The sequence below is a fragment of the Propithecus coquereli genome, unplaced genomic scaffold (genome assembly GCF_000956105.1).
Source record: "Propithecus coquereli isolate 6110/MARCELLA unplaced genomic scaffold, Pcoq_1.0 Scaffold269, whole genome shotgun sequence".
Classification (NCBI taxonomy): domain Eukaryota; kingdom Metazoa; phylum Chordata; class Mammalia; order Primates; family Indriidae; genus Propithecus; species Propithecus coquereli.
In genome coordinates this window covers 1-9129 of record NW_012148274.1, presented here as the reverse complement: position 1 = coordinate 9129, position 9129 = coordinate 1, and positions in this window count along the sequence as shown.

Sequence of the window (9129 nt, the reverse complement as noted above, 5' to 3'; positions counted from 1 at the left end):
GGAGGCTGCCGCTTGCATTTGCCCCAACCCATTCCTCCCGGCCCCCACCCCCAGGAACCAGGGTGAGACGTTGCATTCAGCTGGACACTCAGTAATGGGGCCGAATTGGATTCATTTAGTTAAATTGAATCAAATTGAGTTGAACCTGCGCTGCCCTGCAGATCCTTAGGCGACGTGCAGTACCCTGTGCGGCAGCTTCATCTTCCCTTTGCTTCACTGCCGGGACGTGTGCAGAGGCCAGCGCAGCCCACCTTAGCGGCCAGGACCAGGCTCCTGAGAAAGGGGACGCAGGGGCTTAGGGACGAGCGTGAAAGTTGAAAAAGGCTTGTACACTGGTTGTGAACAGTTTCCGCTCCTGATTTATCGTGCATCTTGGTGACACAAGTAGTTTTCTGACCTCCTCATCACCCCAAAAAACAAGTGGCCAAAACCCGCCACCACCTCGACTGTCTTTCCAGGTCGGAAGAGCACAGGACTGTCCCGAATCTGCACCAAGGGGCAGCATGGTATGGAGCAGGGCTCAGCGTTCACACGTTGGAGCCCACAAAGGGGATGTTCCCGTCTTGTCTGTGTCCCGGGGAAAGGGGTGAGGTAGGCGGGTGCGTCAACCTCCCCAGGCCCGGCCCTGCCCTGCCAGAGGCCGGCACCTCTCACACCAGCGATGCGTTAGGGCCACACCGCTGGGGGCGTCCTGGCGAGGCAGAAAGAGGCAGGTGACCTGTGTTTGACCACCCTTCGCACACCACGACTAAAAGTCTGACCCTGACCTGTGGGCTTGGTCCCCTCCTCTGTGAATGGGGATCATAAATTGTTACGTGCTTAGGCAGGGCTGGACCCACCTGGCCGCCTCTCCCCAGATGTCCTCAGCGCTCTGTACGCGCTGCTTCATTCCGCTCCACTGCCTTCCCCTTCTACAGACCGGGCCGCTGGTCACAGAGAGACCGCGTTGCTTGCCCAGGGTCACACCGCTAGACGCGCAGAGACTGGCGTCGCGCTCAGAGCCTCGCCTTGCCCCTCCGAGCACACTGCTCCATCCTTTCTTCCACTTCTCAAAGACGCAGCCTCTGCCCATGCTTTCATCCTCCCCATGAGGTCTTTGAATCACAAGGCCTCTTTCCTGGGTGTTTTTAAGCTATCCTTGCAATTCGCACAGTGATCCCTGGGCTTTTTATGCTTCTCTTACTGACTAGAAGCAAAATGGGACAAGATTAGAATTGGGGCTTTCTGTCTTTTCAAGATTAGATTTTCTGTTCCATCCAGAATAACTTGCCGTTCCCAGCTATGTTCCCTGGTTTCAAGTAGGTCTAAAATTACAAGACAATCACCTTGCTGCGAGGCAGCTGGTATTTCTGTTTCCTGATGAAAGTAGACACTCGAGAGTGGAGCTACCCAGAAACCAGGGGCGGCATGTTGGCCATACGGAGGCAAATAAAGCTGCGTTTTCTTTTCTGGGCCTCCTAACGGCGGATCTAATTTGGGGCATGTTTTGTTTGGTTCATCTCGTATCGGGAGAGCCTCTTCTTTTCTCCCCAAGTGACATCTCTCTGGAGCCCACAATTCCCTCTGCTCAAGGTGAGCAGTCCCCTCTCCAGCTGTTCATAGTTACTAATTAGTGAACAAAGAGGCTAACAAATAAAATTAGCTACTGGGCCATGGTTTGGGATTGAACCAAAGGGAAGAGAAAGGTTTGTTTTTTCCTTTGTTTTTTTCCTCTAAAAAAAGGAATTACAACAAAACAGACCACGATTCCCCTCTGGTAATTCATCGTAGTCATATCTAGAGTGTCTGTACCAGCGTGCGCACCACTCGAGAAAAGGTACAGGTGACTCCTCACCTCGTCAGCAATGGCGGCCCTGTCGGGGTTTCCCAGAGAACCTGCCTGACTTCCTCACAGGGCAGAAGGGGGAGGCGCCCTGCTCCAGAAGGGTGTGCTCCATCCTGCCCGTGCCGGTGGGCCGGCCAGGAGAAGGGGTGCCCGCCTCTCCGGTCTGCCCGTCTGTCTGCCTGTCCTCTCATCCCCGGTACATCCAGCGCAGAGGGAGATACAGGCATTCACATGCAACTAACATTTCTCGGCATGTAATTATATCATGTCTTTCAAATGTCATTACGACCCTTTCCATGCATTGCACCAAGAGGCTGAGGCGAAGCTTTACAGACTTTCTCGTGGACACACCTAGTAAGTGACAGCGCCAGCAACGGACTGCGGTCTCTAAATTCGATGCCCATGGTCTTAGGAGTTTAAAACTAATAAATGCCAATTTTGTTGGGAAGACAAAAAGTAGCATGTAAAAAGGGATTTGAAAAAAAAAGAGAGGTACTAAATTAGGAGCTCCTGAGTGTACTTGGCTTTCTGGAAGCTGCACAGTCCAGGTTAACCACACAGCGGTGGGCAGTCCGTGGGTGAGCGAACAGCCCGCGCGCCCACGTGGCTGTGCTGTGAGATCACCTCTCGGGAGATATTTAGAATCTGGTGCCCACTTTCCCAGCTTCCCAGCAGAGCCTGCAGTTGTCCTCCTCCCAGGTGGTGCAGCGAGCACTGTGTGGGCCCCGAGGCCACGCAGGCAGGCCCTGCCCCTGCCGCCTCCCCCTTCTCTCTGATCTGTGGAGAAAGTGGGTCTGGGCCGCCATGGCGCTGGGCTCTCTTTGTGCTCTGCTCTCTGCCTGGCTTCCTTTGTTCTCCTCCCTCCCCCTGGCTGACTTTTCCCGTCATACCCTAGAGAACTTTCGCCGCCCCGAAAAGTCTCCTCCAGTGGATTTCTGCTCATGAGTAACGGATGCTGTTGTCTCCCGGGGCTACCCCCACTGGGGCTCCCACACTCCATTCCGTCCCGCCACATGCCGCGGCCCTGGCTTGTCGCAGAAACGGACTGGAGAGCCGGCGTCCCTCCCGCGTGCCGCCGGGGCCGTGCGCTCGCCCTGCAGCCGGAGCAAGCATCCGGACCCCTTTTGGGGTGTGTTGCCATGGACACCACCCTTAGACTTTCTTACGCAACCTGCCCTCTTTCCTGGCTTGCTGGGATGCTGCAGGGAGGTTTCTTAAATTAATCCTGTCAAAATAGCCTTCGAATCCTTTTGGAGCAGGAATTTTTTTTTTTTTTTTAATCTCACAAGACACAAACTGTTCAAGGAAAGAATTGAGAACAAAGACAGCTCAGGAGAACTGGAGGGAGCTCGGAGAGCATTTGGAGAACGCCGTGGCAGTGACTGATGGGTTGGAAAATAGGAGCGTGGATGAGAGGGGGCTTAGCTGGGAGAGGAGAGGCTGATCTGACCCGTCGCGGCCTCAAGTCTGTGAGCGCTGGGACCTGGCGGTGCCGTTAGCTGGCTCCCACTGCCGCCAGAGGAGAGACACCTGGAGTGAGAGAGCCTCTCGCCGCCACGGGGGTCTGTGGACGCGGCAGCGGAGGGTGGTGGCGGGCCCTCGCCCAGCAGGCTCCCCGCGGGCCGCTGGGGCTGCCTCTGTGCGTCCTCCGAGCCCCTCGTCCGCACTCCTCACGCTCATGGCGGCCTCCTGGTTTAGAGTTTCCGGGAGGGAAGTCCAGAAGTCTGTTGTTTTGTTTTTTGGCTTTTTTAAAAACAAAGTCCCCAGGGGAAGCTTACACCTAACTCACTGAGAGCCAGGGGGCTGGTTGTGTGGCGACAGAGGCGCCACCTCCCGGGGTCCTTGCCACGCAGCTGCGGCAGCCCAGGGCTCCTCCGCCGTGAGCCGTGGCAGAGCTCTGCCCAGCGTCCACACCGCTCCCTTGAAGAGACCCCGAGGGGAGTCCGAGCTGCCCTACAGCTCTGAAGAACCTCCCCTTAAGCACGAAGGTGCTGGGAAAAATGCTCATTCCATGTTTCTGTTGTTTTTCCAATACCAAGAAGGCCCGCAGAGCCCCCACCGGCCCAAGAGCCCGTGATGGAAGGCGCCAGGGCCCTTTGCTCCGGGGCAGGCTGCTCTGGCCTCCAGCTGGCAGCTTCCTTCTCTGGAAGAGGGGCTTCGGGGCCAGGGCATCTCTAAAGTACTTCCGGCTCTGCCTTTGTGTGTCGCCTGGCTGTTTGCAGAACTCAGTGTTTACAGGGATCTTAAAGAGCGTCAGGTCTGAGACTGGGCGTAGCGTTTCGTAGCGAACACTTCCAACTCGGTGGCTTTTCCTTCTGCGTGATTCGTCTTGGGGAAGCCGGGACGGATGAGGAACAGTACCCTGATACCCTCATCTCCAGCTACTCCGCTTGCGTGCGAGCCTGCAGTCCACCACGTGGACCGCAGACAAGCTTTTCTGCCCCTTGCTGGCAGCACACTGAACTACCGATTCTGTTCTTTGGCCTCGGTGCGGTTCCTTCTGTGCTGCAGATGTGGAGCCTGTAACCAGCGAGGACTGTTCACGGGGAGGATAGGAATGTTGGGGGGGCTGGGATAATTACTTAATAGCTTTATTGGCTTTTCCTCTGTTGAGTTCCAGATTACAGTGGTATTTTTTTAAGGAAACTCCAATGGCAATTATGAATATTACTTCTGAGCTTTAGGGAACCAGCCACACCCTGCTAAAATAATGAAAATTTTAGTATAAGATAAATTGCTAGCTGCCTACCCCAGCCGCCTTCCTTAGTAACTGAACCGTGATTTGGGGCACGTTGCCACCTGAAACAGTAAATTTTCCACCTGCATGGCCAGGTGAGTTTTGGGCAGTGATAGATGTAAGCTAAAGTATGCTATAATTTAGAGAAGGTTCCTTCCTTTTCTTCTTTCCTGCTTCCTGGAATGCAGTTATAATGGCTGGAGTTGCAGCAGCCACCTTAGGCCATAAGATGGAAGCCAAGCACTGAGGATGGCAGCACAGAAGGATGAGAGTCTGAGACTCCATGACCGTGAGGCTTCCATCCACCCCAGGACTGTCTCCCTTTGGACAGCTTTTTCTTGAGATGAAAATAAAGCCACTGTTATCGCCTGTTTCATTTATGCAGCTGAACCAAACGCTAATAGATCCCTGTAGGTTGCAGGTGAGCCTGCGTAGATGGTGACGGCCCACGTCAAAGGCAGAGAGCGGCTGTGATGAGCAGGTGGCGCGGCTGAGTTCCTGAGAGCAGCAGACTACCGCTGTGCCCGCGCAGGCAGCGATGCAGAGTTTGGAGTCGGGTGTGATGTCCAGCTCTGCCTCCGGCTGGCCGTGACTGTGATCCAGTGATACTCTTGGGCCTCAGTTTCCTCGTTTGTAAATTAGAATAATGATCTTCACCTCACAGGCTAAGTACTCAGTACCGTATTTCCAAGGAGTCTTGTTTAGTCCCTGCACACAGGTGCTTGGAAGTAGTGGCTGCGAGTGTGTGTGCACACGCACGTCCGCACGTCCAGACACTGCTATGCACCAGGGATGTGTCGACGCAGGGTGGCCCTGCGCCGCAGGGGCCCGCAGGCTGGCGGGGAAGCCTCGTCTCGCTACGGGGCCCAAGCACGGGGCCTGGGTGCTTCCACGCACCGCGATGCAGCCTGGGAGTCTGTCACATGGCAGAGTCAGAGATTGAAGGGTGCTCTCGGGGCGAGGCTTCTCGGCCTTGCTCGCGGGGCCTGCGGCTCGGCAGCCCCCTCTGTCCTCTCCTGCTCTGAAGCCAGGCTGTTTTTATGCCCCACCAGGTCCCGCTGCACCCATGGGCCCATCCAGGCCGTTCCTTGACATTTTCATGGAGTTTATTTTAAGCCCACACAGTTCCGGGCTTCATTTATTCTCCTACTGGTGTGTGTGTGTGTGTGTGTGTGTGTGTGTGTGTGTGTGTCCTCTCCAGCTAGACTGTATTCTTCTTGCAAGCAGAGACCAGATCTTGTGATTCTTTCTACGTGGAATATATGGTGGGTACTCAGTATTGTCATGGAGAAAGCAGAGTTTTACAGGTTAAGAATTTTTTTCTGCGAGAGCCGAGATCAGGCCCCCGGTGCTGCTCTCCCCTGAGGCCGCAGACGGTGGAACGAGGCAGAGGGAAGGAAAGCAGGGTGAGGGACAGCTCTGCCCAGAGGTGCGCACATCGCCTGGCCCAGACCCTGGCCCCGTGGCGACGGCAGCTGTGCCAGGCAGACGCGGGGAGCCTTCCCCTCCCCAGGTGTGAGCCAGATGATAGGAGTGGGTTTCTCATCCTAAGCAAACCTCTACATAGGAGAAGTTCCCTCATAAAGACCCTTCCAGGGGCTGTCGCTCACTGTCAGTGATACGCAGTGATGGCTGGGGGGTGTAGGTAGCAGGCCGCAGGGAGTGAACTCTTGAGACCTCACATGCTCATATCTCAGTGCTCCAGAGCATCGTTGCTCTCACCCCAGCAGCCACCCTGGAATCTTCTCACCCCTGGGTCCTGCCCTCTCCTCGGCTGACTCATAGCACTCACTGTCTGTCCTCTGGGGTTACCTGTGCGGATCCAGGCACAAGCCACCTCGGAGGCTTCCCGCTGGACAGCCTGGCTCTCCCCAGACACCCACCTTGTCTGATCTGATCATATACCGAGAAAGATCTCAGAAATCACTAGAATGGTACTTCCTCCCTCTGTATCATTTTCTGTATTCCTATTTTTATGAATTCCACATCATTTTGACCCGGCTCAACTAATTCCATAGTCCTGTGGTCCCCAACCCCGGGCTGTGGACCGGGCACCGGTCCGTGGCCTGTTAGGAGCTGGGCTGCACAGCAGGAGGTGAGCAGCGGGCGAGCGGCGAAGCTTCATCTGTGTTCACAGCCGCTCCCCGTGGCTCGCATCCCCGTGGCTCGCATCCCCGTGGCTCGCATCCCCGCCCGAGCGCCGCCTCCCGTCAGATCAGTAGCGGCATTCGATTCTGCATTACGGTGAGTTGTACAGTTGTTTCATTATATGGTACAATGTAATAACAACAGAAATAAAGTACACGATGAATGTAGTGTGTTTGAATCATCCCCAAACCATCTCCTCACCAACTCCCCGTCCGTGGAAAAGCTGTCTCCCGTGAAACCAGTCCCTGGTGCCAGGAATGCCGGGGACGGCTTGTCATAGTCCGTTCCAAATGTGTACTGACCTTTCTAGCCAGACCAGTGTTAGCTGTCAGAGGAGACGTGGATTCTCTGCCTCTGTGTGCGGACCCTCCTCCTCCTCCCTTCTCTCTGAATTCTTCCCTAGTCTCCTGGGGTTCTCGGGGAGGTGGGACGAGCACTTCCGCAGTGCCACCCCATGCCTCTCCCTGCCTCTGTCTTCCTGTGTTCCAGAAGTTTTTGTTTCTTTCCTCGGGAGGGGATCTCTATGTAAGAAGAGCCCCAGTGTGGGGGAGGATGGGGAAGATAACCCGGAAGGTCCCGTCCGCCTCGAGAGGCTTAATTTTTCTGAGTATCTTGGTGTGATCGATGATGTTTGCTCAGGTTTGAGGGGTGCAGGGGGGCAGAGGGGTGCCTCCCTCTCGTGTGAACTGCCAGTGAAGTACCCAGGCCACCTGAGCAACAGCTGCAGGTGTGGTTCCAAACTTCCTGGTGGGCCTGGAAGCTTGGAAGCCAGTGCCCTCGTGCCCTGGTGCCCGGCCATGACCAGGACTCAGAGCTCTGAGTGCTGCGATAGCAGAGTGTGGACATGTCCTCGGCCTCCTCCAAGGACGGCCCGGACTCATCAGTCAGCCATCCCAGTGCCGGCGTCCACCGCGTCTGACGTGGGTCTTCAGACCTAAATGCGAGAGGAGGTCAGCGTGAAGGCCGATGCCCTCCTTTTAGTTCTTTTTCTTCCGTAATTGGTGTGATTTTGAAGGTCTCTAGGTGAATGCATAGAAGGACGAAGGAAATAAATTAGAAACGTAAATGCAGAAGGGAAAATGCAGTTTTTACAGGCGTCTCTGAGAGCCGGCGTGCAGCTGTGGCCTGGGCGGCAGCAGAGGGGCACGGCCCGCTCGGAAGGCGCAGCTCCCGCGGGGGTGGGAGTGAGGCCACGCATCGTGAGGCCTGCAGTGTTACATGAACCCACAAACCTCACTGTGGCGGCCCAGTGCAGACTCTGTACGGACAGAAAGACAGAGGAGCTTGAGTTATGGTGTGGAAATGCACCATAGCCTGCCGTGTGAACAAGATAGGAATAATGATTTCTTAATACAGTTTGTAAAATCGGCGCAGAGACCAAATAGTCTCATTTTCTGCTAGAATTCTCATTCAGCTACAAGCAGAGCATCTCAGTACGTCTTGCCATGGGTGGCTGAGAGTTCCAGCTCTCAGACAGGGGAGCCGCGGTGGGGATGGCCATGCTGGCCTCAGTTCTGAGGAGGAGGAAGAATTAGTGGCGGCGAGGAGGTCCGAAGGAGAGCGGCCCGTCGTTTGAGGGCTCCTCCTCACAAAAGCAGAGAGTGTTGTTACACAGCACACAGCCCACGGACACCTGCAAAGGAGGTTTCGGAAAGTACAGAGACGAAAACGGCCTTGTGTTTCCGTGAGAATCTCTGAAAACCCAGAAGATAGTTCAAGAAGAGCAGAACAGGCAGAGCCTTGCAGAGAATGCTGAGGACGCCACGTGGACCTCTGCGGTGAATTTGAGGGAAGAAGAATGAGGAAGCCTGGGGTCCACATCCATGAGCACAGCCAATAAGGTAACAGAGGGCGTGAATACATGCATTTATGGCAGCTGCCTGCCCTCACGGGTTCCAGTCTGTCTTGACCAGTTTTATCCTAAATAGTGAAAGAACCTCCTGATATTTTCTTATGGCTTCTGACAGTGATCTCAGTGGAAATACGGAACATGTGTAGGGGGCAGAGAAGGAAACATTTTGATTTTCTGTAGTCCCGAGTCTCTAGAAGAGTAAGATTGATGTTAATCCTTGGCAGACTGTTAGGCTGTATTCCTTAAAAGATGGCCTGTGTGTGCATTAGAAAGAAATCAGTAATTTTAGGAACATGCCAAATTAAGTAGATTTTCTTTCGTTAGCCCTAGATCAAAAGAATCCTGAAGACAGTGTTGATTTCAGCAAGGCATTTAGAAACATGTGCTGTGATTTCTTTGTGGAAAATATGGAATAATACGTTAGTAATTGATTGGCCAACACCGGCCAAAGAATGCAGATGAGTGGATCGATGTCAGTTTGGAGAGAGGCCTGCAGTTCAGTGCCGCGGGGCCCAGGCCTAGTCTGCCATCAGCCTTTATGAAATTGCAAAAAAGAAACATCAGATT